At 49.8% G+C, this 27,500-nt stretch overlaps 1 long non-coding RNA gene across 1 annotated transcript in view; it reads right to left on the bottom strand.

Moving 5' to 3' along the window:
- The window catches only part of LOC135533498 (uncharacterized), a 45,711-nt gene that overhangs the window by 10,799 nt on the left and 7,412 nt on the right, over positions 1 to 27,500 (bottom strand). Inside the window, exons 2-3 of the long non-coding RNA XR_010454528.1 lie at positions 22,454 to 22,500; positions 4,779 to 4,935 (exon numbers count right to left, since the gene is read on the bottom strand). This is a non-coding gene — a long non-coding RNA (uncharacterized LOC135533498). The remainder of the gene's footprint in view (positions 1 to 4,778; positions 4,936 to 22,453; positions 22,501 to 27,500) is intronic.

Below are 27,500 nucleotides of genomic sequence, written 5' to 3'. Positions count from 1 at the left end.
AAGCTCTGCTGTTGGGACATCTTTATGTAGACCCTAACAGTTTGTTGGCACCGTTATAGTGCAAGTAATGTATTGTTTAGCGTTGTGTTGTGGCTTTGATGATTTACATGCTAAATCACCACTGCGTAGACTTGAGAGAGAGCAACTTGAGAAATTGAGAGCGAAAACTTGACAAAGACGTGACTATTGTTAAGTGGATAATTTGATGGTTAAAGATGTATTGTTTAACATTGTTTACCATGTTTCTTTGCTCACGGTTTAATCAGAAGTTTTTCATCCTCTGCTCTCTCTATCGTTTACTCTGTTTACGGCTGTGTCTGTTCCTGTGTGTGTTCCTGTATGTGTGTGTTCTTATGTGTGTGTGTTCATTCGTGCGTGTGAGTTCAAACGGCAGAGGCAATGGAATAGGTGTTAATCCAGGGCATAGCTTTACATCGTTAACCAGTCAGAGCCCAATGGAGGAGGAGGAGGGGTGGCAGGGTCCACACAGGGTCCACCTGAGACCTCGGAGACAGCTTCTGTTAGTCTACAGCAGTGTTGCAACCAGGCATCAGAGCTTTAGGAAATGTGGTGTTAAAACTGAAAGTCCCATCAGTAGCCAAACCTGCACTAAAACTGAACATGTAAACTAGCTGAACACTCAGCTCAGTTGGCAATTATGTCACTTCCAGAGCACATACCTCCATGGAAGGCAAAGCCCTCCCAAGTAACCAATCTCTAGTGCTTTCTCTCTCTATTTCCCCTCTCTCGCTCTCTCTCAGCCTCTCTCTCGCTCTCTCTCTCTCTCCCTCTCTCCCTCTTTCTCTCTCTCTGTCGGTCTCTCTCTCTCTCTGTCTGTCTCTCTCTCTCAGTCTCTCTCTCTCAGTCTCTCACTCTCTCTCCCTCTCTCCGTTCTCTAGCTGCCTTTATTTCTCTCTCTTTCTTTTGTTCTCTCTGACTCAAACAGCAGCAGCGGGGGAGAGAGAAAGAGAGAGAGAGACAGAGAGAGAGACAGAGAGAGAGAGACAGAGAGAGAGAGACAGAGAGAGAGAGAGACAGAGAGAGAGAGAGAGAGAGAGAGAGAGAGAGAGACAGAGACAGAGAGAGAGAGACAGAGAGAGAGAGAGAGAGAGAGAGAGAGACAGAGAGAGAGAGAGAGAGAGAGAGAGAGAGAGAGAGAGAGAGAGAGAGAGAAGAAAAGTAGAATTCAATGATGTGGACTTGCTCTTAATAACTGCTGTCAATGATTTTAAAGCTGTTTAATAAAGTGTGTGTAATTCTGTCAGCCGCGCAGTCCAAAACAAAGAGTCTGGTGCTGGGTGTGTGTACAGTGTGTGTATGCATGTGCGTGTGTGTTCCTCCTAAACTGGGGTATGTTGATTGCCTATGCCTGTAGCTGGCCAGTGTGTAGCTGCAGGGTAGGGCAGTACGTCTCTCTACATTACGTCTCCCTACCTGTAGCAGCAGAGCACACACACACACACACACACACACACACACACACACACACATTTACATTTACATTTAAGTCATTTAGCAGACGCTCTTATCCAGAGCGACTTACAAAACACACACACACACACACACACACACACACACACACACACACACACACACACACACACACACACACACACACACACACACACACACACACACACACACACACACACGAATGGCTGGGATAGGGCACCTTTCTTCCCCAGTTGAAACATTGAGACATTCCTCCACAAATGAGGTCCAGGACAGGGAAGTGTATGTTTGCATTCCTGTCCTCCTCCCTGTAAGGTGTGTCCTCCCTCCCTTTCTCCCTCTTCTCCTCCATCTTTCTCTGGGAAGGAGGGAGAAGGCAGCAAGTCCAGCCAGATGAGAACAAACCCACCCTTGGTGGGTGGTGGTCTGTGTGAAGGGCGGTCTGTGTTAGACAGGCTACTGTTTCTCTGCTGTACTGAGTGAATGGTTGATGAGGAGAGGGTGGTCTGTGTTAGACAGGCTACTGTTTCTCTGCTGTACTGAGTGAATGGTTGAGGAGGAGAGGGTGGTCTGTGTTAGACAGGCTACTGTTTCTCTGCTGTACTGAGTGAATGGTTGAGGAGGAGAGGGTGGTCTGTGTTAGACAGGCTACTGTTTCTCTGCTGTACTGAGTGAATGGTTGAGGAGCAGAGGGTGGTCTGTGTTAGACAGGCTACTGTTTCTCTGCTTTACTGAGTGAATGGTTGAGGAGGAGAGGGTGGTCTGTGTTAGACAGGCTACTGTTTCTCTGCTTTACTGAGTGAATGGTTGAGGAGCAGAGGGTGGTCTGTGTTAGACAGGCTACTGTTTCTCTGCTTTACTGAGTGAATGGTTGAGGAGGAGAGGGTGGTCTGTGTTAGACAGGCTACTGTTTCTCTGCTGTACTGAGTGAATGGTTGAGGAGCAGAGGGTGGTCTGTGTTAGACAGGCTACTGTTTCTCTGCTGTACTGAGTGAATGGTTGAGGAGCAGAGGGTGGTCTGTGTTAGACAGGCTACTGTTTCTCTGCTGTACTGAGTGAATGGTTGAGGAGCAGAGGGTGGTCTGTGTTAGACAGGCTACTGTTTCTCTGCTGTACTGAGTGAATGGTTGAGGAGCAGAGGGTGGTCTGTGTTAGACAGAACAATCCAACGCAATTGGATCTGACACAATAGACTGCAGAAACTCTCCAGAGGCTGAGGGCCCTGAGGGGTAAAAGCAGTGCACTATAAAGGGGATAGGGAGACATTTGGGAGTCAGACAGGTTGGTGCCTGGACAGAGGCAGTAGAGTCAGACAGGTTGGTGTCTGGACAGAGGCAGTAGAGTCAGACAGGTTGGTGTCTGGACAGAGGCAGTAGAGTCAGACAGGTTGGTGCCTGGACAGAGGCAGTAGAGTCAGACAAGTTGGTGTCTGGACAGAGGCAGTAGAGTCAGACAGGTTGGTGTCTGGACAGAGGCAGTAGAGTCAGACAGGTTGGTGTCTGGACAGAGGCAGTAGAGTCAGACAGGTTGGTGTCTGGACAGAGGCAGTAGAGTCAGACAGGTTGGTGTCTGGACAGAGGCAGTAGAGTCAGACAGGTTGGTGTCTGGACAGAGGCAGTAGAGTCAGACAGGTTGGTGTCTGGACAGAGGCAGTAGAGTCAGACAGGTTGGTGCCTGGACATAGGCAGTAGAGTCAGACAGGTTGGTGTCTGGACAGAGGCAGTAGAGTCAGACAGGTTGGTGTCTGGACAGAGGCAGTAGAGTCAGACAGGTTGGTGCCTGGACAGAGGCAGTAGAGTCAGACAGGTTGGTGTCTGGACAGAGGTAGTAGAGTCAGACAGGTTGGTGTCTGGACAGAGGCAGTAGAGTCAGACAGGTTGATGTCTGGACAGAGGCAGTAGAGTCAGACAGGTTGGTGCCTGGACAGAGGCAGTAGAGTCAGACAGGTTGGTGTCTGGACAGAGGCAGTAGAGTCAGACAGGTTGGTGTCTGGACAGAGGCAGTAGAGTCAGACAGGTTGGTGTCTGGACAGAGGCAGTAGAGTCAGACAGGTTGGTGTCTGGACAGAGGCAGTAGAGTCAGACAGGTTGGTGCCTGGACAGAGGCAGTAGAGTCAGACAGGTTGGTGTCTGGACAGAGGCAGTAGAGTCAGACAGGTTGGTGCCTGGACAGAGGCAGTAGAGTCAGACAGGTTGGTGTCTGGACAGAGGCAGTAGAGTCAGACAGGTTGGTGTCTGGACAGAGGCAGTAGAGTCAGACAGGTTGGTGTCTGGACAGAGGCAGTAGAGTCAGACAGGTTGGTGTCTGAACAGAGGCAGAGGACAGCTGTGCCAGGTGTACTGTATGTGTGTCTGTTATGTACTATGAGGATGTGCCGGTAGCTGTCCTGGTCGTGTGTGTGTGTGTGTGTGTGTGTGTGTGTGTGTGTGTGTGTGTGTGTGTGTGTGTGTGTGTGTGTTTCTACATGTGTGTATCTGTACCATGAGGATGCGTTGGTAGCTGTCCTGGTCGTGTGTGTGTGTGTGTGTGTGTGTGTGTGTGTGTGTGTGTGTGTGTGTGTGTTTCTACATGTGTGTATCTGTACCATGAGGATTCGTTGGTAGCTGTCCTGGTCGTGTGTGTGTGTGTGTGTGTGTGTGTGTGTGTGTGTGTGTGTGTGTGTGTGTGTGTGTGTGTGTGTGTGTGTGTGTGTGTGTGTGTGTGTGTGTGTGTGTGTGTGTGTGTGTTTCTACATGTGTGTATCTGTACCATGAGGATGCGTTGGTAGCTGTCCTGGTCGTGTGCATGTGTGTGTGTGTGTGTGTGTGTGTTTCTACATGTGTGTATCTGTACCATGAGGATGCGTTGGTAGCTGTCCTGGTCGTGTGCGTGTGTGTGTGTGTGTGTGTGTGTGCGTGTGTGTGTGTGTGTGTGTGTGTTTCTACATGTGTGTATCTGTACCATGAGGATTCGTTGGTAGCTGTCCTGGTCGTGTGTGTGTGTGTGTGTGTGTGTGTGTGTTTCTACATGTGTGTATCTGTACCATGAGGATGCGTCGGTAGCTGTCCTGGTCGTGTGTGTGTGTGTTTCTACATGTGTGTATCTGTACCATGAGGATTCGTTGGTAGCTGTCCTGGTCGTGTGTGTGTGTGTGTGTGTGTTTCTACATGTGTGTATCTGTACCATGAGGATGCGTCGGTAGCTGTCCTGGTCGTGTGTGTGTGTGTTTCTACATGTGTGTATCTGTATCATGAGGATGCGTTGGTAGCTGTCCCGGTCGTGTGTGTGTGTGTGTGTGTGTGTGTGTGTGTGTGTGTGTGTGTGTTTCTACATGTGTGTATCTGTACCATGAGGATGCGTCGGTAGCTGTCCCGGTCGATGCCCCACAGCTTCATGTCAGTCTTGGCCTTGACGGTGGCGGCTCGGGGTCCCGTAGATCAGGGCCAGCTCCCCAAAGCTGCCCCCCTCCCCGATACTGGTCACCCACTCTCCGTTCACATATACCTGGAGAGAGAGACACACACAGACAGACAGATACTGTGAGAGGGGCTTCCGTGGGCTGTAACAGCCTCCCAATACTGTGTTGTGGGTCATGTATGTAGCTACATGGGCATATTGTTGGTCAACATAACACTTACTGTAAGATCATCACATTTCATCACATTTCACAGAAAAGGCATGATTGGACTGTCTGAACAAAAGTATCTCCACTGAATTGGCCAATCAGAGAATAGGATCCTAATAATCCTGCAGCTATAGGAAATGGGAATTATTGTGTTGCATTATCGCATTTTGTAGGGGTTGATCCATTTTTAGTTAAGACAAACTCAAGCCTGGAAATGAGAATTCAGAAGCCTCTTTAAGATCCTACCTCCTTAGCTAGGACCAAGTGTTTTACCTGACCATGTGACCTGACCAGGACACACTCCTAGTTCTAGTCCCCTTCGTCTGCTGCTGCCATACATGTTGGGCCGTGGCTATAGTCCACTCATATGAAACCAGGCCCTACTTGGAACTCTTTGTAGTGAGGTCAGTAAGTGTGAGGAGGGCTGTGAGGGGTTAGTGTGAGGTTGAGGTGTGTGTGCGGTTAGGAACAGGGGTTAGGGTGCGTGTGAGGAGGGGTGTGAGGGTGAGGAGGGGTGTGAGGGGTTAGTGTGAGGGATTAGGGTCTCTAGTTACAGACAGGGCTCAGGGTGGAGGTGGACACGACTCCCTCACCGTGGATCATTACCCTCCATTATAGGGTCAAACACAGAGGTCCCTCCCAGACCGGACAGCTGTCTCCACTACACACCTCTCTGAACCCCCCTCCTCTCTCCTTCACTCCCCTCTTCTCTCTCCTCCACCCCCCTCGACCTCCTTTCTTCCCACATCTCTCCTGTTTCCCTTTCCAGCCCACTCACACCTCTACCTCATTCTCCCTCCTCTCCCCTTCTGTTTCTCTCCCTTCACCCTCCCCTTTCAATCTACTTCATCCATATCTGTATATATCTTGTCTCTTGTTCCCCCTGTTCCTCCTTACCCCAAATGTCCTCTTCCCCTCAATCCCCATCCCTCCATCTCTCCCCCCTCCTTGTTTCCTGGGTCTTAGCTCTGATGGCTAGACCCCCCCTGGGCATTTGATCCCCTCTAAGCCAGAGGAAGGGACACTAAAAGCCTTCTATCTCTCCTATCTCTCTCTCCCTCCCTTCTCTCTCTCTCTGTCTGTGGTGTGTGTGACTTCCCTTTGATTAAGGGGTGATGGAGGTGGGGAAGCTGTGGTGGACTTAAACACCCCAATCTCTCACTCTTGCTCGGCCTCTCTCACACACAACCCAGAACTGCGGTCACTGGATGGCCTACTTAGCTTAAACACACACACACGCACACACACACACACACACACACATGCACACACACACACACACACACACACACACACACACACGGCCTCACAGAGCCCCTTTCAGTCCACGGATACAGTTTCACCTGTTGACACACAATCCACTTGTTGACTTAATAACACTGAGAGAAGGAAAGGAGGAGGAAGATAGAGAAGGAGGGAAGATCTGAGAGTGGGGTACAATCTTCACAGAGTGCTTGATCCCACAATGATCCCATGGTCCACAGGTGAATGATCCCACAATGATCCCATGGTCCACAGGTGAATGATCCCACAATGATCCCATGGTCCAAAGGTGAATGATCTCACAATGGTCCCATGGTCCACAGGTGAATGATCTCACAATGATCTCATGGTCCACAGGTGAATGATCTCACAATGGTCCCATGGTCCACAGGTGAATGATCTCACAATGATCCCATGGTCCACAGGTGAATGATCCCGTGGTCCACAGGTGAATGATCTCACAATGATCCCAGGGTCCACAGGTGAATGATCTCACAATGATCCCATGGTCCACAGGTGAATGATCCCATAATGATCCCATGGGCCACAGATGAATGATCCCACAATGATCCCATGGTCCACAGGTGAATGATCCCATGGGCCACAGATGAATGATCACACAATGATCCCATGGTCCACAGCTGAATGATCTCACAATGGTCCCATGGTCCACAGGTGAATGATCTCACAATGATCCCATGGTCCACAGGTGAATGATCCCATGATCCACAGGTGAATGATCTCACAATGGTCCCATGGTCCACAGCTGAATGATCTCACAAAGGTCCCATGGTCCACAGGTGAATGATCCCATGGGCCACAGATGAATGATCCCACAATGATCCCACGGTCCACAGGTGAATGATCCCATGGTCAACAGGTGAATGATCTCACAATGGTCCCATGGTCCACAGCTGAATGATCTCACAAAGGTCCCATGGTCCACAGGTGAATGATCTCACAATGATCTCATGGTCCACAGGTGAATGATCTCACAATGATCCCAGGGTCCACAGGTGAATGATCCCATGATCCACAGGTGAATGATCCCATAATGATCCCATGGGCCACAGATGAATGATCCCACAATGATCCCATGGTCCACAGGTGAATGATCCCATGGTCCACAGGTGAATGATCCCACAATGATCCCATGATCCACAGCTGAATGATCTCACAATGGTCCCATGGTCCACAGGTGAATGATCTCACAATGATCCCATGGTCCACAGGTGAATGATCCCATAATGATCCCATGGGCCACAGATGAATGATCCCACAATGATCCCATGGTCCACAGGTGAATGATCCCATGGGCCACAGATGAATGATCACACAATGATCCCATGGTCCACAGCTGAATGATCTCACAATGGTCCCATGGTCCACAGGTGAATGATCTCACAATGATCCCATGGTCCACAGGTGAATGATCCCATGGTCCACAGGTGAATGATCTCACAATGATCCCAGGGTCCACAGGTGAATGATCTCACAATGATCCCATGGTCCACAGGTGAATGATCCCATAATGATCCCATGGGCCACAGATGAATGATCCCACAATGATCCCATGGTCCACAGGTGAATGATCCCATGGGCCACAGATGAATGATCCCACAATGATCCCACGGTCCACAGGTGAATGATCTCACAATGATCCCAGGGTCCACAGGTGAATGATCTCACAATGATCCCATGGTCCACAGGTGAATGATCCCATAATGATCCCATGGTCCACAGGTGAATGATCTCACAATGATCCCATGGTCCACAGGTGAATGATCCCATGGGCCACAGGTGAATGATCCCATTATGATCCCATGGTCCACAGGTGAATGATCTCACAATGATCTCATGGTCCACAGGTGAATGATCTCACAATGATCCCAGGGTCCACAGGTGAATGATCTCACAATGATCCCATGGTCCACAGGTGAATGATCCCATGGTCCACAGGTGAATGATCTCACAATGATCCCAGGGTCCACAGGTGAATGATCTCACAATGATCCCATGGTCCACAGGTGAATGATCCCATAATGATCCCATGGGCCACAGATGAATGATCCCACAATGATCCCATGGTCCACAGGTGAATGATCCCATGGGCCACAGATGAATGATCCCACAATGATCCCACAGTCCACAGGTGAATGATCTCACAATGATCCCAGGGTCCACAGGTGAATGATCTCACAATGATCCCATGGTCCACAGGTGAATGATCCCATGGTCCACAGGTGAATGATCCCACAATGATCCCATGGTCCACAGGTGAATGATCCCATAATGATCCCATGGTCCACAGGTGAATGATCTCACAATGATCCCATGGTCCACAGGTGAATGATCCCATGGGCCACAGGTGAATGATCCCACAATGATCCCATGATCCACAGCTGAATGATCTCACAATGATCCCATGGTCCACAGGTGAATGATCCCATGGGCCACAGGTGAATGATCCCATTATGATCCCATGGTCCACAGGTGAATGATCTCACAATGATCCCAGGGTCCACAGGTGAATGATCTCACAATGATCCCAGGGTCCACAGGTGAATGATCTCACAATGATCCCAGGGTCCACAGGTGAATGATCCCATGATCCACAGGTGAATGATCCCACAATGATCCCATGATCCACAGCTGAATGATCTCACAATGATCCCATGATCCACAGCTGAATGATCTCACAATGGTCCCATGGTCCACAGGTGAATGATCTCACACTGATCCCATGGTCCACAGGTGAATGATCCCATAATGATCCCATGGTCCACAGGTGAATGATCCCATGGTCCACAGGTGAATGATCCCATAATGATCCCATGGTCCACAGGTGAATGATCCCATGGTCCACAGGTGAATGATCTCACAATGATCCCATGGTCCACAGGTGAATGATCCCATGGGCCACAGGTGAATGATCCCACAATGATCCCATGATCCACAGCTGAATGATCTCACAATGATCCCATGGTCCACAGGTGAATGATCCCATGGGCCACAGGTGAATGATCCCATTATGATCCCATGGTCCAAATCAAATCAAATCAAATTTATTTATATAGCCCTTCGTACATCAGCTGATATCTCAAAGTGCTGTACAGAAACCCAGCCTAAAACCCCAAACAGCAAGCAATGCAGGTGTAGAAGCACGGTGGCTAGGAAAAACTCCCTAGAAAAGCCAAAACCTAGGAAGAAACCTAGAGAGGAACCAGGCTATGTGGGGTGGCCAGTCCTCTTCTGGCTGTGCCGGGTAGAGATTATAACAGAACATGGCCAAGATGTTCAAATGTTCATAAATGACCAGCATGGTCGAATAATAATAAGGCAGAACAGTTGAAACTGGAGCAGCAGCACGGCCAGGTGGACTGGGGACAGCAAGGAGTCATCATGTCAAGTAGTCCTGGGGCATGGTCCTAGGGCTCAGGTCAGTTGAAACTGGAGCAGCAGCACGGCCAGGTGGACTGGGGACAGCAAGGAGTCATCATGTCAGGTAGTCCTGGGGCATGGTCCTAGGGCTCAGGTCCTCCGAGAGAGAGAAGGAGAGAATTAGAGAACGCACACTTAGATTCACACAGGACACCGAATTGGACAGGAGAAGTACTCCAGATATAACAAACTGACCCCAGCCCCCGACACATAAACTACTGCAGCATAAATACTGGAGGCTGAGACAGGAGGGGTCAGGAGACACTGTGGCCCCACCCGAGGACACCCCCGGACAGGGCCAAACAGGAAGGATATAACCCCACCCACTTTGCCAAAGCACAGCCCCCACACCACTGGAGGGATATCTTCAACCACCAACTTACCATCCTGAGACAAAGCTGAGTATAGCCCGCAAAGATCTCCGCCACGGCACAACCCAAGGGGGGGGGGCGCCAACCCAGACAGGATGACCACATCAGTGAATCAACCCACTCAGGTGACGCACCCCCTCCAGGGACGGCATGAGAGAGCCCCAGCAAGCCAGTGTCCACAGGTGAATGATCTCACAATGATCCCAGGGTCCACAGGTGAATGATCTCACAATGATCCCAGGGTCCACAGGTGAATGATCTCACAATGATCCCAGGGTCCACAGGTGAATGATCCCATGATCCACAGGTGAATGATCCCACAATGATCCCATGATCCACAGCTGAATGATCTCACAATGATCCCATGATCCACAGCTGAATGATCTCACAATGGTCCCATGGTCCACAGGTGAATGATCTCACACTGATCCCATGGTCCACAGGTGAATGATCCCATAATGATCCCATGGTCCACAGGTGAATGATCCCATGGTCCACAGGTGAATGATCTCACAATGATCCCATGGTCCACAGGTGAATGATCTCACAATGATCCCATGGTCCACAGGTGAATGATCCCATGGTCCACAGGTGAATGATCTCACAATGATCCCATGGTCCACAGGTGAATGATCCCATAATGATCCCATGGGCCACAGGTGAATGATCCCATGGTCCAGACGACATCCCTAACCGCATCCTCAGAGCATGCGCAGACCAACTAGCTGGAGTGTTTAGGACATATTCAAACAATCCCTATCCCAGTCTGTTGTCTCCACATGCTTCAAGCTGGCCACCATTGTTCCTGTTCCCAAGAAAGCTAAGGTAACTGAACTAAATGACTACCGCCCCGTAGCACTCACTTCTGTCATCATGAAGTGCTTTGAGAGGCTAGTCAAGGATCATATCACTTCCACCATAACTTACATCCTAAAACCCACAGTAATTTGCTTACCGCCCCAAAAGATCCACAGATGATGCAATTGTCATCGCACTGCACACTGCCTGATCCCATATGGACAAGAGAAATGCCGATGTGAGAATGCTGTTCATTGACTACAGCTCAGCCTTCAACACCATAGTATCCTCCAAACTCATCATTAAGCTCGAGGCCCTGGGTCTGAACGCCACCTTGTGCATTTGGGTCCTGGATTTCCTGACGGGCCGCCCCCAGGTGGTGAAGGTAGGAAACAACATCTCCACTCCGCTGATCCTCAACACAGGGAACCCACAAGGGTGCATGCTCAGCCCCCTCCTGCACTCCCTGTTCACCCATGACTGCGTGGCCATACATGCCTCCAACTCAATCATCATGTTTCCAGACGACAACAGTAGTGGGCTTGATCACCAAGAACGACAAGACAGCCTACAGGGAGGATGTGATCACGAAGTTCAGGAATCAGCAGAGCGAGCACACGCCCCCATCCACATTGATGGAGCCGCGGTGGAGAGGGTGAAAAGCTCCTCGGCGTACACATCACTGCCATTCGGAAGTGGTCCACCCACACAGACAGTGTGGTGAAGAAGGCATAACAGCACCTCTTCAACTTCAGGAGGCTGAAATTCAGCTTGGTCCCTAAGACCCTCACTAACTTTTACAGATGCACCATTGAGAGCATCCTGTCGGGCTGTATCACCACCTGGTACGGCAACTGCACCGCCCGCAACCACAAGGCTCTCCAGAGGGTGGTGCGGTCTGCCCAATGCATCACCGGGGGCAAACTACCTGTTCTCCAGGACACCTACAGCATCCGATGTCACAGGAAGGCCATAAAGATCATCAAGGACAACAACCACCAGAGCCACTGCCTGTTCACCCTGCTGTCATCCAGAAGGCGAGGTCAGTACAGGTGCATCAAAGCTGGGACCGAGAGACTGAAAAAGGCCATCAGACTGTTAAATAGCCATCACTAGCCGGCACCCACTCGCTGTTTATTACCTATGCAATGTCACTTTACAAATTACTTCGACTAACCTGGCAACGCCACTTCAACATTGCACATCCTAATATTTATATATTTATTAATTCCATTATTTTACTTGTATTGTTGTGTATTGTTAGATATTACTGCACTGTTGGCGCTAGGAACACAAGCATTTCACTACACCGCAATAACATCTGCTAACCATGTGTATGTGACCAATAACATCTGCTAAATATGTGTATGTGACCAATAACATCTGCTAACCATGTGTATGTGACCAATAACATCTGCTAACCATGTGTATGTGACCAATAAACATCTGTTAAATATGTGTATGTGACCAATAAACATCTGTTAAATATGTGTATGTGACCAATAACATCTGCTAACCATGTGTATGTGACCAATAACATCTGCTAACCATGTGTATGTGACCAATAACATCTGCTAACCATGTGTATGTGACCAATAACATCTGCTAACCATGTGTATGTGACCAATAACATCTGCTAACCATGTGTATGTGACCAATAACATCTGTTAACCATGTGTATGTGACCAATGACATCTGTTAACCATGTGTATGTGACCAATAACATCTGCTAACCATGTGTATGTGACCAATAACATCTGCTCACCATGTGTGTGTGACCAATAACATCTGCTAACCATGTGTATGTGACCAATAACATCTGCTAACCATGTGTATGTGACCAATAACATCTGTTAACCATGTGTATGTGACCAATAACATATGTTAACCATGTGTATGTGACCAATAACATCTGCTAACCATGTGTATGTGACCAATAACATCTCCTAACCATGTGTATGTGACCAATAACATCTGCTAACCATGTGTATGTGACCAATAACATCTGCTAACCATGTGTGTGTGATAAGATAAGATTTGATTTAGTCCACAGCTTTTCTTTTTTAATCTGGCCATCAAAGACATGAGGAGGGTTTGGGCAGGGCTGGATGGTCTGAGCTGGGTTGTCTTGGGCTAGGACCTATTGAGGGTTATCATCAGTATGGATAAAGGGCTTGTCTTGGGCTAGGACCTATTGAGGGTTATCATCAGTATGGATAAAGGGCTTGTCGTGGGCTAGGACCTATTGAGGGTTATCATCAGTATGGATAAAGGGCTTGTCGTGGGCTAGGACATATTGAGGGTTATCATCAGTATGGATAAAGGGCTTGTCTTGGGCTAGGACATATTGAGGGTTATCATCAGTAAGGATAAAGGGCTTGTCGTGGGCTAGGACATATTGAGGGTTATCATCAGTATGGATAAAGGGCTTGTCTTGGGCTAGGACATATTGAGGGTTATCATCAGTAAGGATAAAGGGCTTGTCTTGGGCTAGGACATATTGAGGGTTATCATCAGTATGGATAAAGGGCTTGTCGTGGGCTAGGACATATTGAGGGTTATCATCAGTATGGATAAAGGGCTTGTCGTGGGCTAGGACATATTGAGGGTTATCATCAGTATGGATAAAGGGCTTGTCTTGGGCTAGGACATATTGAGGGTTATCATCAGTATGGATAAAGGGCTTGTCTTGGGCTAGGACATATTGAGGGTTATCATCAGTATGGATAAAGGGCTTGTCTTGGGCTAGGACATATTGAGGGTTATCATCAGTATGGATAAAGGGCTTGTCGTGGGCTAGGACATATTGAGGGTTATCATCAGTATGGATAAAGGGCTTGTCTTGGGCTAGGACATATTGAGGGTTATCATCAGTATGGACAAAGGGCTTGTCGTGGGCTAGGACATATTGAGGGTTATCATCAGTATGGATAAAGGGCTTGTCGTGGGCTAGGACATATTGAGGGTTATCATCAGTATGGATAAAGGGCTTGTCTTGGGCTAGGACATATTGAGGGTTATCATCAGTATGGACAAAGGGCTTGTCGTGGGCTAGGACATATTGAGGGTTATCATCAGTATGGATAAAGGGCTTGTCTTGGGCTAGGACATATTGAGGGTTATCATCAGTATGGACAAAGGGCTTGTCGTGGGCTAGGACATATTGAGGGTTATCATCAGTATGGACAAAGGGCTTGTCGTGGGCTAGGACATATTGAGGGTTATCATCAGTATGGATAAAGGGCTTGTCTTGGGCTAGGACATATTGAGGGTTATCATCAGTATGGATAAAGGGCTTGTCTTGGGCTAGGACATATTGAGGGTTATCATCAGTATGGATAAAGGGCTTGTCGTGGGCTAGGACATATTGAGGGTTATCATCAGTATGGATAAAGGGCTTGTCGTGGGCTAGGACATATTGAGGGTATTGAGGTAGAATGTTCCAGTAGACACTGAGGCATTTGTGTGTGTGCTTGCGTGCGTGTGTGCACTAGCATGTGTGTGTGTGTGTTTCCACGTGCGCATACTTGTGTGTGTGGCGTTAACACCAGCAGCAATTTCACTTCTCCCCCAGTCAACGGTAGATTTACATTCCGCCTAATGAGAGACATCGTCACCACAGTTTAATGGACCCTACACTACGATGAGAGGTTTCACACACACACATACAGCACTGAGCAGAGCGCTCGGTTTTAAGTTGGAGGGGAGCGAGAAAGAGAGAGGTGGAGAGAGAGAGAGGTGGAGAGAGAGGGAGAGAGGTGGAGAGAGAGAGAGAGAGAGAGGGGAGAGAGAGACAGAGGGAGGGGAGAGAGAGAGGGAGAGAGAGAGAGAGAGAGAGAGAGGGGAGAGAGAAGAGAGAGATAGATAGATGTGGAGAGAGAGGGAGAGTTGGAGAGAGGGGGAGAGGGAGGGAGAGCAAGAAAGAGAGATGGCGGGATAGAGAGAGATAGATAGAGAGAGGGAAAGATAGAAAGAGGTAGAGAGAGGGAGAGAGTGAGGTGGAGAGAGAGGTGGAGACAGAGAGAGAAAGAGAGGGAGGGGAGAGAGAGAGGTGAAGAGGGAGGGAGAGAGAGAGAGGAGAGAGAGAAAGGAGAGAGAGAGAGGGAGGTGAGGAGGGAGAGAGAGAGAGAGAGGTGGAGAGAGGGAGAGAGAGAGCGAGAGGTAAGGAGAGGGGAGAGAGAGAGAGGTAGAGAGAGGGGAAGAGAGAGACGAATAGAGAAATAGTGGAGTATAAAGAGAGAAACAGAGAGTCTCAGCACTGAGCCACATCTCTGAGGTCTTGGCTGGGATGGGTGCAGGCTGACAGGGCTTGGCTGGGATGGGTGCAGGCTGACAGGGCTTGGCTGGGATGGGTGCATGCTGACAGGGCTTGGTCTGGGGAGTGGATGTTCCAGATTCTCTGGTGGCAGCCAGAATGTGATGCTGATCCCCAGCCAGCCACCTCTGGGAGCACAGCTATGATATGATAGAGGACTGATACTGCTGCTTATTACAGGGGGTCGAGGAGAGAGAGGAGAGAGAGGAGAGGGTTATGTAGCTCACATATCCATCTCTCCTCACTCTACTGTGGAGGGAAGGAGGAAGGGAGGGAGGTGATTGGGTGTGGTGGGAGACATTTAGATTCTGTCAGGGAGCAATGTTGAAGGTACATTGTGTGTGTGTGTGTGTGTGTGTGTGTGTGTGTGTGTGTGTGTGTGTGTGTGTGTGTGTGTGTGTGTGTGTGTGTGTGTGTGTGTGTGTGTGTGTGTGTGTGTGCGTGTGTGTGTACATGTGTGTGTGTGTGTGTGTGTGTACATGTGTGTGCGTGTGTGCGTGCGTGTGTGCGTGCGTGTGTGTGTGTGTATGTGTGTGCGTGTGTGTGTGTGCGTGTGTGTGTACATGTGTGTGTACATGTGTGTGTACATGTGTGTGTGCATATGGGAACAACTGGCCCACACACACAATGACTTATGTAATAATACGGAAGAAGAAAAGAACAAGACATAATTTATGAAAATGAAGTGACCGTATCACAGAGGAACTACTTTAAAATGGTGTGAGAACAACTAAATAAGAGAGACAGAATGAAACAAAAGAGGGGAAAAGATAAACAGAGGAATGTACTTCCACTAGAATGCCTCCATTGAGTCACTATCTCCCTTATCAGGTCTTTAAAACAGAACCCTCAGGGATTTACACGGTAGATAGCAGAGGGAGTTGTGGGAGGCTTGGGTAAACAACCAGTGTTTAACCATCTACAGGAACAACTGGGTTGTCTTCATTAGGCACCAAATGAAGAAAAAACACAGACTGGAACAAGTCAGTTCAACAAGTCACATTCAACTGAAATGTGTCTTCCGCATTTAACCCAACCCCTCTGAATCAGAGAGGTGCGGGGGGCTGCCTTAATCGACATTGGTGCACGGGAACAGTGGGTTAACTGCCTTGCTCAGGGGAACAGTGGGTTAACTGCCTTGCTCAGGGGAACAGTGGGTTAACTGCCTTGCTCAGGGGAACAGTGGGTTAACTGCCTTGCTCAGGGGAACAGTGGGTTAACTGCCTTGCTCAGGGGAACAGTGGGTTAACTGCCTTGCTCAGGGGCAGAATGACTTTGTCCCCTTTTGGTTACTGGCCCAACTCTCCTACCCGCCAGGCTACCTGCCGCTGAGGGACTATACCTGGATTTGTACAATGCTCTTTTTCATTTTCCGTTGCAGAACCTTTTAGAATGTTTTGCTACGTTGTGCACTAATGAACATAACCTTTCTCCACAGTCATGGCTGCCGTCACCATACCAGTTCACTCCAAAATCTAAAGGTTGTCAGATGCTTTGAGAACACAAAAGTAGTCTAATGTCAAGATGAGTCTTCATCCTTCACCATCAATCCCAAATTAAAAAATAAATCAACTGTGCCACTGCTGATCCTTCCCATTCCCTTTAATGTTGTCCCAATGGTAGGTAGACCTGCTGTATCAGGGCACTCTCTCTACCGCACCCCTTCTCTCTCTCTCTCTCCTCCACTCCCGTATCCCTCTCTCTCTCCTCAACTCCCTTATCCCTCTCTCTCTCTCCCTGTCCTCCTCTCTCTCTCCCTCTCCTCCACCCCCTTATCCCTCTCTCTCTCTCCCTCTCCTCCACCCCCTTATCCCTCTCTCTCTCCCTCTCCTCCACCCCCTTATCCCTCTCTCTCTCTCCCTCTCCTCCACCCCCTTATCCCCCTCTCTCTCCCTCTCCTCTACTCCCTTATCCCTCTCTCTCCCTTACCCCTTATCCCCCTCTCTCTCTCCTCCACTCCCTTATCCCTCTCTCTCCACTCATCCATCCATCTCTGTCTGGGTCTGACTGGGCTCTCTGATACGCTCGGTGGAGCTCGCCCACCCGGACCAGTAGGTAGACCTGCTGTATCAGGGCACCAACGCCCCAACCCTCTCCACCACCCCTTCTCTTTCTCTCTCCCTCTCATTCACACCTTATCCCTCTCTCCTCTCTCTTGCTCAGCGGAGCTCACCCACCTGGACCCAGTCCTCTCTGGTTACCTTACGTCTCCTCTCCCTCCCTCTCCCTTCATCGTAAACCGATAAGGTTGTTTCCTGTTTGATTTTCCATCTGTTTTTAAATCTTTTTTATCTCTCCACTTAACTCTATCTCTTTGTCGCTTCGAGTCCCTAAAACAAAAAGGTGTTCTGACTGTTGTCATTGTGTGGCGTTCAGAGCGTGTCTGGGCCCCACACTAGCGTGACCAGACCGCAAGTCAATTAAGTCAGAAAAGACCCCAGGCCAGTGCTCATCATCATTTAACACAAACAGCAGTACAGTTGACCAATGTGAGAAGTAGAGGTAGGAAGGTATGTGTGGGGTAGAGGTAGGAAGGTATGTGTGGGGTAGAGGTAGGAAGGTATGTGTGAGATAGAAGTCGGTAGATCTGTGTGAGGTAGAGGTAGGAAGGTATGTGTGAGATAGAAGTCGGTAGATCTGTGTGAGGTAGAGGTAGGAAGGTATGTGTGGGGTAGAGGTAGGAAGGTATGTGTGAGGTAGAGGTAGGAAGGTATGTGTGGGGTAGAGGTAGGAAGGTATGTGTGGGGTAGAGGTAGGAAGGTATGTGGGGGTAGAGGTAGGAAGGTATGTGTGAGGTAGAGGTAGGAAGGTGTGTGTGAGGTAGAGGTAGGAAGGTGTGTGTGAGGTAGAGGTAGAGGTAGGAAGGTATGTGTGGGGTAGAGGTAGGAAGGTATGTGTGAGGTAGAGGTAGAGGTAGGAAGGTATGTGTGGGGTAGAGGTAGGAAGGTATGTGTGAGGTAGAGGTAGAGGTAGGAAGGTGTGTGTGAGGTAGAGGTAGGAAGGTGTGTGTGAGGTAGAGGTAAAGGTAGGAAGGTATGTGTGGGGTAGAGGTAGGAAGGTATGTGTGAGGTAGAAGTCGGTAGATCTGTGTGAGGTAGAGGTAGGAAGGTATGTGTGGGGTAGAGGTAGGAAGGTATGTGTGAGGTAGGAGTCGGTAGATCTGTGTGAGGTAGAGGTAGGAAGGTATGTGTGGGGTAGAGGTAGGAAGGTATGTGTGGGGTAGAGGTAGGAAGGTGTGTGTGAGGTAGAGGTAGGAAGGTGTGTGTGAGGTAGAGGTAGAGGTAGGAAGGTATGTGTGGGGTAGAGGTAGGAAGGTATGTGTGAGGTAGAGGTAGGAAGGTATGTGTGGGGTAGAGGTAGGCAGGTATGTGTGGGGTAGAGGTAGAGGTAGGAAGGTATGTGTGGGGTAGCGGTAGGAAGGTATGTGTGAGGTAGAGGTAGAGGTAGGAAGGTGTGTGTGAGGTAGAGGTAGGAAGGTGTGTGTGAGGTAGAGGTAAAGGTAGGAAGGTATGTGTGGGGTAGAGGTAGGAAGGTATGTGTGAGGTAGAAGTCGGTAGATCTGTGTGAGGTAGAGGTAGGAAGGTATGTGTGAGATAGAAGTCGGTAGATCTGTGTGAGGTAGAGGTAGGAAGGTATGTGTGGGGTAGAGGTAGGAAGGTATGTGTGAGGTAGAGGTAGGAAGGTATGTGTGGGGTAGAGGTAGGAAGGTATGTGTGGGGTAGAGGTAGGAAGGTATGTGTGGGGTAGAGGTAGGAAGGTATGTGTGAGGTAGAGGTAGGAAGGTGTGTGTGAGGTAGAGGTAGGAAGGTGTGTGTGAGGTAGAGGTAGAGGTAGGAAGGTATGTGTGGGGTAGAGGTAGGAAGGTATGTGTGAGGTAGAGGTAGAGGTAGGAAGGTATGTGTGGGGTAGAGGTAGGAAGGTATGTGTGAGGTAGAGGTAGAGGTAGGAAGGTGTGTGTGAGGTAGAGGTAGGAAGGTGTGTGTGAGGTAGAGGTAAAGGTAGGAAGGTATGTGTGGGGTAGAGGTAGGAAGGTATGTGAGGTAGAAGTCGGTAGATCTGTGTGAGGTAGAGGTAGGAAGGTATGTGTGGGGTAGAGGTAGGAAGGTATGTGTGAGGTAGGAGTCGGTAGATCTGTGTGAGGTAGAGGTAGGAAGGTATGTGTGGGGTAGAGGTAGGAAGGTATGTGTGGGGTAGAGGTAGGAAGGTGTGTGTGAGGTAGAGGTAGGAAGGTGTGTGTGAGGTAGAGGTAGAGGTAGGAAGGTATGTGTGGGGTAGAGGTAGGAAGGTATGTGTGAGGTAGAGGTAGGAAGGTATGTGTGGGGTAGAGGTAGGCAGGTATGTGTGGGGTAGAGGTAGGAAGGTATGTGTGAGGTAGAGGTAGGAAGGTGTGTGTGAGGTAGAGGTAGGAAGGTGTGTGTGAGGTAGAGGTAGGAAGGTGTGTGTGAGGTAGAGGTAGAGGTAGGAAGGTATGTGTGGGGTAGAGGTAGGAAGGTATGTGTGAGGTAGAGGTAGGAAGGTATGTGTGGGTTAGAGGTAGGAAGGTATGTGTGGGGTAGAGGTAGGAAGGTATGTGTGAGGTAGAAGTCGGTAGATCTGTGTGAGGTAGAGGTAGGAAGGTATGTGTGGGTTAGAGGTAGGAAGGTATGTGTGGGGTAGAGGTAGGAAGGTATGTGTGAGGTAGAGGTAGGAAGGTATGTGTGGGGTAGAGGTAGGAAGGTATGTGTGGGGTAGAGGTAGGAAGGTATGTGTGAGGTAGAGGTAGGAAGGTGTGTGTGAGGTAGAGGTAGGAAGGTGTGTGTGAGGTAGAGGTAGAGGTAGGAAGGTATGTGTGGGGTAGAGGTAGGAAGGTATGTGTGAGGTAGAGGTAGGAAGGTATGTGTGAGGTAGAGGTAGGAAGGTGTGTGTGAGGTAGAGGTAGGAAGGTATGTGTGAGGTAGAGGTAGGAAGGTATGTGTGAGGTAGAGGTAAAGGTAGGAAGGTATGTGTGGGGTAGAGGTAGGAAGGTATGTGTGAGGTAGAAGTCGGTAGATCTGTGTGAGGTAGAGGTAGGAAGGTATGTGTGAGATAGAAGTCGGTAGATCTGTGTGAGGTAGAGGTAGGAAGGTATGTGTGGGGTAGAGGTAGGAAGGTATGTGTGAGGTAGAGGTAGGAAGGTATGTGTGGGGTAGAGGTAGGAAGGTATGTGTGGGGTAGAGGTAGGAAGGTATGTGTGGGGTAGAGGTAGGAAGGTATGTGTGAGGTAGAGGTAGGAAGGTGTGTGTGAGGTAGAGGTAGGAAGGTGTGTGTGAGGTAGAGGTAGAGGTAGGAAGGTATGTGTGGGGTAGAGGTAGGAAGGTATGTGTGAGGTAGAGGTAGAGGTAGGAAGGTATGTGTGGGGTAGAGGTAGGAAGGTATGTGTGAGGTAGAGGTAGAGGTAGGAAGGTGTGTGTGAGGTAGAGGTAGGAAGGTGTGTGTGAGGTAGAGGTAAAGGTAGGAAGGTATGTGTGGGGTAGAGGTAGGAAGGTATATGTGAGGTAGAAGTCGGTAGATCTGTGTGAGGTAGAGGTAGGAAGGTATGTGTGGGGTAGAGGTAGGAAGGTATGTGTGAGGTAGGAGTCGGTAGATCTGTGTGAGGTAGAGGTAGGAAGGTATGTGTGGGGTAGAGGTAGGAAGGTATGTGTGGGGTAGAGGTAGGAAGGTGTGTGTGAGGTAGAGGTAGGAAGGTGTGTGTGAGGTAGAGGTAGAGGTAGGAAGGTATGTGTGGGGTAGAGGTAGGAAGGTATGTGTGAGGTAGAGGTAGGAAGGTATGTGTGGGGTAGAGGTAGGCAGGTATGTGTGGGGTAGAGGTAGGAAGGTATGTGTGAGGTAGAGGTAGGAAGGTGTGTGTGAGGTAGAGGTAGGAAGGTGTGTGTGAGGTAGAGGTAGAGGTAGGAAGGTATGTGTGGGGTAGAGGTAGGAAGGTATGTGTGAGGTAGAGGTAGGAAGGTATGTGTGGGTTAGAGGTAGGAAGGTATGTGTGGGGTAGAGGTAGGAAGGTATGTGTGAGGTAGAAGTCGGTAGATCTGTGTGAGGTAGAGGTAGGAAGGTATGTGTGGGGTAGAGGTAGGAAGGTATGTGTGGGGTAGAGGTAGGAAGGTATGTGTGAGGTAGAGGTAGGAAGGTATGTGTGGGGTAGAGGTAGGAAGGTATGTGTGGGGTAGAGGTAGGAAGGTATGTGTGAGGTAGAGGTAGGAAGGTGTGTGTGAGGTAGAGGTAGGAAGGTATGTGTGAGGTAGAGGTAGAGGTAGGAAGGTATGTGTGGGGTAGAGGTAGGAAGGTATGTGTGAGGTAGAGGTAGGAAGGTATGTGTGAGGTAGAGGTAGGAAGGTGTGTGTGAGGTAGAGGTAGGAAGGTATGTGTGAGGTAGAGGTAGGAAGGTATGTGTGAGGTAGAGGTAGAGGTAGGAAGGTATGTGTGGGGTAGAGGTAGGAAGGTATGTGTGAGGTAGAGGTAGGAAGGTATGTGTGGGTTAGAGGTAGGAAGGTATGTGTGGGGTAGAGGTAGGAAGGTATGTGTGAAGTCGGTAGATCTGTGTGAGGTAGAGGTAGGAAGGTATGTGTGGGTTAGAGGTAGGAAGGTATGTGTGGGGTAGAGGTAGGAAGGTATGTGTGAGGTAGAGGTAGGAAGGTGTGTGTGAGGTAGAGGTAGGAAGGTGTGTGTGAGGTAGAGGTAGAGGTAGGAAGGTATGTGTGGGGTAGAGGTAGGAAGGTATGTGTGAGGTAGAGGTAGGAAGGTGTGTGTGAGGTAGAGGTAGGAAGGTATGTGTGGGGTAGAGGTAGGAAGGTGTGTGTGAGGTAGAGGTAGGAAGGTGTGTGTGGGGTAGAGGTAGGAAGGTATGTGTGGGGTAGAGGTAGGAAAGTATGTGTGAGGTAGAGGTAGGAAGGTGTGTGTGAGGTAGAGGTAGGAAGGCATGTGTGAGGTAGAAGTCGGTAGATCTGTGTGAGGTAGAGGTCTTTCCAATGAGGACTGGAGGTCTTTCCAAGGAGAACTGGAGGTCTTTCCAATGAGAACTGGAGGTCTTTCCAATGAGAACTGGAGGTCTTTCCAAGGAGAACTGGAGGTACTCGTAGAGAGGTTTGGTTAACACTGCTTTATTAACCCTTATTTGACCAGGTCAGGTGACTGAGAATGACCTGGGGAGTTGTAGGGGAGTGGAGAGGAGAGGAATGAACACGCCAATGGGAAACTTACATCCACTTCTCCTTGGTCAATCACGTAGAAGTTGTCTCCTTCATCACCTGTAGTAGAAAGAGGAAGAGAAGTGTGAGAGAACATATAATGGTTGAGCCCCCCCCTCTCTCTCTCTCTCTCTCCCTCTCTCTCTCAGAAAGGGGCTATACCCATCTGTCTCTATTCTTTCCAAGAGGGTACACTATGTGGGTGTGTGTGTATGGGTGTGTGTGTGTAACTATATATGTGTGTGTGTATGTGTAACTATGTGTGTGTGTGTCTGTGTGTGTGTGTGTGTGTGTGTGTGTGTGTGTGTGTGTGTGTGTGTGTGTGTGTGTGTGTGTGTGTGTGTGTGTGTGTGTGTGTGTGTGTGTAACTATGTGGGTGTGTGTGTGTGTGTGTGTGTGTGTGTGTGTGTGTGTGTGTGTGTGTGTGTGTGTGTGTGTGTGTGTGTGTGTGTGTGTGTGTGTGTGTGTGTGTGTGTGTGTGTGTGTGTGTGTGTGTGTGTGTGTGTGTGTGTGTGTGTGTGTGTGTGTGTGTGTGTGTGTGTGTGTGTGTGTGTGTGTGTGTGTGTGTGTGTGTGTGTGTAACTATGTGGGTGTGTGTGTGTGTGTGTGTGTGTGTGTGTGTAACTATGTGGGTGTGTGTGTGTGTGTGTGTGATTGAGGAGTTGAAAGGCTGGAGGATCCCCGTGCTGAGGGTTCACAGGAGTTCATACAGCTAATTAATACTGTGTGTAGAGGCTAGAGTCGTTCATCACACACATTTATCACCGGAGAGGGGAGAGAGGTTCGGGACTGTGTCCTCTCTGTCCCCTCCATCCAACCTGCTTCAACCTGGCCCGCCTTCTTCAGCTCCCTCTCTCCCTCTTTCATCTCATCTCTCTCTGTCTTTCTTTCATTCCCTCATTCTCTCACTCCATCTCTCTATTCTCTCCACTCTTCCTGTCTTTTATCACCTGGGCTGTGAACTCTTTGTTTTCCCTTCTAGCAGAACCCTGAGCCCCAAGACCGCAGGCAAATATTTGACAGAGACACACACAAAATTGAGCGCATACACACACACACGCATTCATGCACATGTCCACACACACACACACATCCACACATACACACATGTCCACACACGCACGCACGCACGCACACACGCACGCACGCACGCACGCACGCACGCACGCGCGCACGCACACACACACACCACACACACACACACACACAGGTCGATGCACTCCAGCACACACAGTAAGAAAGACCTTGTTTCAACATAGGGGAAGTGTAACAAGCATCGCTGCCAACGTTCCTTCAAAAGGACTACATCCCGGGCTCACGTTTGCTTTGTGTCACCTGGCTAGAATGCTGTATGTACACCGACGACTGAGGAATAACAGTCTTTACAGCAAACAAACTGTTCCTGTGAGGTTTTATTGACTCTTTTGATATACTGTGTAGGCCTGTACTTGTACCGATGTAGGATCTTAATTTGAGCCAGTTTGCTACAGCAGGAAAATTGTCCTGCTGCAACAGGAAACGTGAATTAATACATGGTTTATAATTAATGGACCTTTTTGTTGAGGTTGACACATTCTTCACAAGGGAAAATCAAATCAGTAATTTCAAAGTGGAAATTACAAACTTCAGAAGCCATTTTACACCTCAAATACACTACAAGTTCTACTTTCCTGCATTGCATTATCTTGCAACACTGTGATCAAATTAAAGATTCTTCATCTGTACTTTTTACTTAAATACTGTAGTAAAATTTGAGTTTTAAGATCTGCCTGAGCCTCTTCTCTGACATGGTGTGTTCTTGCTGTTGTGTGAGAGCTGGGGTCATTTGAGGGCATTTTCAACCTCAAATCACAGCAAATAGAAAGTGTTTTTGAAACTAGCCTAGACGTGAACATTAGAAGGTGTCTTCCTTATGCACCTGCCCCGACACAGATTCCTTGGTAACACCGACGGGGTTGATCCTACATTTGAAATGCAGCAGATTAAGATGAGCTAGACCACGGTTAGGTTAGGCCACGGTTAGACTAGGCCACGGTTAGACTAGGTCACGGTTAGACTAGGCCACGGTTAGACTAGGTCACGGTTAGACTAGGTCACGGTTAGACTAGGCCACGGTTAGGCTAGGTCACGGTTAGACTAGGCCACGGTTAGGCTAGAACACGGTTAGACTAGGCCACGGTTAGACTAGGTCACGGTTAGACTAGGCCACGGTTAGACTAGGCCACGGTTAGGCTAGGTCACGGTTAGACTAGGCCACGGTTAGGCTAGGCCACGGTTAGGCTAGGTCACGGTTAGGCTAGGTCACGGTTAGACTAGGCCACGGTTAGGCTAGGCCACGGTTAGGCTAGGTCACGGTTAGACTAGGCCACGGTTAGGCTAGGTCACGGTTAGGCTAGGTCACGGTTAGGCTAGGTCACGGTTAGGCTAGGCCACAGTTAGGCTAGGCCACGGTTAGGCTAGGCCACGGTTAGACTAGGCCACGGTTAGACTAGGTCACGGTTAGACTAGGCCACGGTTAGACTAGGTCACGGTTAGACTAGGCCACGGTTAGACTAGGCCACGGTTAGACTAGGCCACGGTTAGACTAGGTCACGGTTAGACTAGGCCACGGTTAGACTAGGTCACGGTTAGACTAGGTCACGGTTAGAATAGGCCACGGTTAGGCTAGGTCACGGTTAGACTAGGCCACGGTTAGGCTAGAACACGGTTAGACTAGGCCACGGTTAGACTAGATCACGGTTAGACTAGGCCACGGTTAGGCTAGGTCACGGTTAGACTAGGCCACGGTTAGGCTAGGCCACGGTTAGGCTAGGTCACGGTGAGACTAGGCCACGGTTAGGCTAGGCCACGGTTAGGCTAGGTCACGGTTAGACTAGGCCACGGTTAGACTAGGCCACGGTTAGGCTAGGTCACGGTTAGACTAGGCCACGGTTAGACTAGGCCACGGTTAGACTAGGTCACGGTTAGGCTAGGTCACGGTTAGGCTAGGCCACGGTTAGGCTAGGCCACGGTTAGGTTAGGCCACGGTTAGACTAGGTCACGGTTAGGCTAGGTCACGGTTAGGCTAGGCCACGGTTAGGTTAGGCCACGGTTAGACTAGGTCACGGTTAGGCTAGGTCACGGTTAGGCTAGGCCACGGTTAGACTAGGCCACGGTTAGGCTAGGTCACGGTTAGACTAGGTCACGGTTAGGCTAGGTCACGGTTAGGCTAGGCCACGGTTAGACTAGGCCACGGTTAGACTAGGCCACGGTTAGACTAGGTCACGGTTAGGCTAGGCCACGGTTAGGCTAGGCCACGGTTAGACTAGGCCACGGTTAGGCTAGGTCACGGTTAGACTAGGCCACGGTTAGACTAGGCCACGGTTAGGCTAGGCCACGGTTAGGCTAGACCACGGTTAGGCTAGGTCACGGTTAGGCTAGGTCACGGTTAGACTAGACCACGGTTAGGCTAGGCCACGGTTAGGCTAGGTCACGGTTAGGCTAGACCACGGTTAGACTAGGCCACGGTTAGGCTAGGTCACGGTTAGGCTAGGCCACGGTTAGGCTAGGTCACGGTTAGACTAGGCCACGGTTAGACTAGGTCACGGTTAGGCTAGGTTACGGTTAGGCTAGGTCACGGTTAGACTAGGCCACGGTTAGACTAGGACACGGTTAGACTAGGCCACGGTTAGACTAGGCCACGGTTAGACTAGGTCACGGTTAGGCTAGGTCACGGTTAGACTAGGCCACGGTTAGACTAGGCCACGGTTAGACTAGGCCACGGTTAGACTAGGTCACGGTTAGGCTAGGTCACGGTTAGACTAGGCCACGGTTAGGCTAGGCCACGGTTAGACTAGGCCACGGTTAGGCTAGGCCACGGTTAGACTAGGTCACGGTTAGACTAGGTCACGGTTAGACTAGGCCACGGTTAGGCTAGGCCACGGTTAGACTAGGCCACGGTTAGACTAGGTCACGGTTAGGCTAGGTCACGGTTAGGCTAGGCCACGGTTAGGCTAGGCCACGGTTAGGTTAGGCCACGGTTAGACTAGGTCACGGTTAGGCTAGGTCACGGTTAGGCTAGGCCACGGTTAGGTTAGGCCACGGTTAGACTAGGTCACGGTTAGGCTAGGTCACGGTTAGGCTAGGCCACGGTTAGACTAGGCCACGGTTAGGCTAGGTCACGGTTAGACTAGGTCACGGTTAGGCTAGGTCACGGTTAGGCTAGGCCACGGTTAGACTAGGCCACGGTTAGACTAGGTCACGGTTAGACTAGGCCACGGTTAGACTAGGTCACGGTTAGACTAGGCCACGGTTAGACTAGGTCACGGTTAGACTAGGTCACGGTTAGAATAGGCCACGGTTAGGCTAGGTCACGGTTAGACTAGGCCACGGTTAGGCTAGAACACGGTTAGACTAGGCCACGGTTAGACTAGGTCACGGTTAGACTAGGTCACGGTTAGAATAGGCCACGGTTAGGCTAGGTCACGGTTAGACTAGGCCACGGTTAGGCTAGTACACGGTTAGACTAGGCCACGGTTAGACTAGATCACGGTTAGACTAGGCCACGGTTAGGCTAGGTCACGGTTAGACTAGGCCACGGTTAGGCTAGGCCACGGTTAGGCTAGGTCACGGTGAGACTAGGCCACGGTTAGGCTAGGCCACGGTTAGGCTAGGTCACGGTTAGACTAGGCCACGGTTAGACTAGGCCACGGTTAGGCTAGGTCACGGTTAGACTAGGCCACGGTTAGACTAGGCCACGGTTAGACTAGGTCACGGTTAGGCTAGGTCACGGTTAGGCTAGGCCACGGTTAGGCTAGGCCACGGTTAGGTTAGGCCACGGTTAGACTAGGTCACGGTTAGGCTAGGTCACGGTTAGGCTAGGCCACGGTTAGGTTAGGCCACGGTTAGACTAGGTCACGGTTAGGCTAGGTCACGGTTAGGCTAGGCCACGGTTAGACTAGGCCACGGTTAGGCTAGGTCACGGTTAGACTAGGTCACGGTTAGGCTAGGTCACGGTTAGGCTAGGCCACGGTTAGACTAGGCCACGGTTAGACTAGGCCACGGTTAGACTAGGTCACGGT

The sequence above is a fragment of the Oncorhynchus masou genome, unplaced genomic scaffold (assembly GCF_036934945.1).
Source record: "Oncorhynchus masou masou isolate Uvic2021 unplaced genomic scaffold, UVic_Omas_1.1 unplaced_scaffold_2407, whole genome shotgun sequence".
NCBI lineage: Eukaryota > Metazoa > Chordata > Actinopteri > Salmoniformes > Salmonidae > Oncorhynchus > Oncorhynchus masou.
Note: the sequence above shows the minus strand (reverse complement) of the source record. Positions and strands in the feature narration are given on the sequence as shown.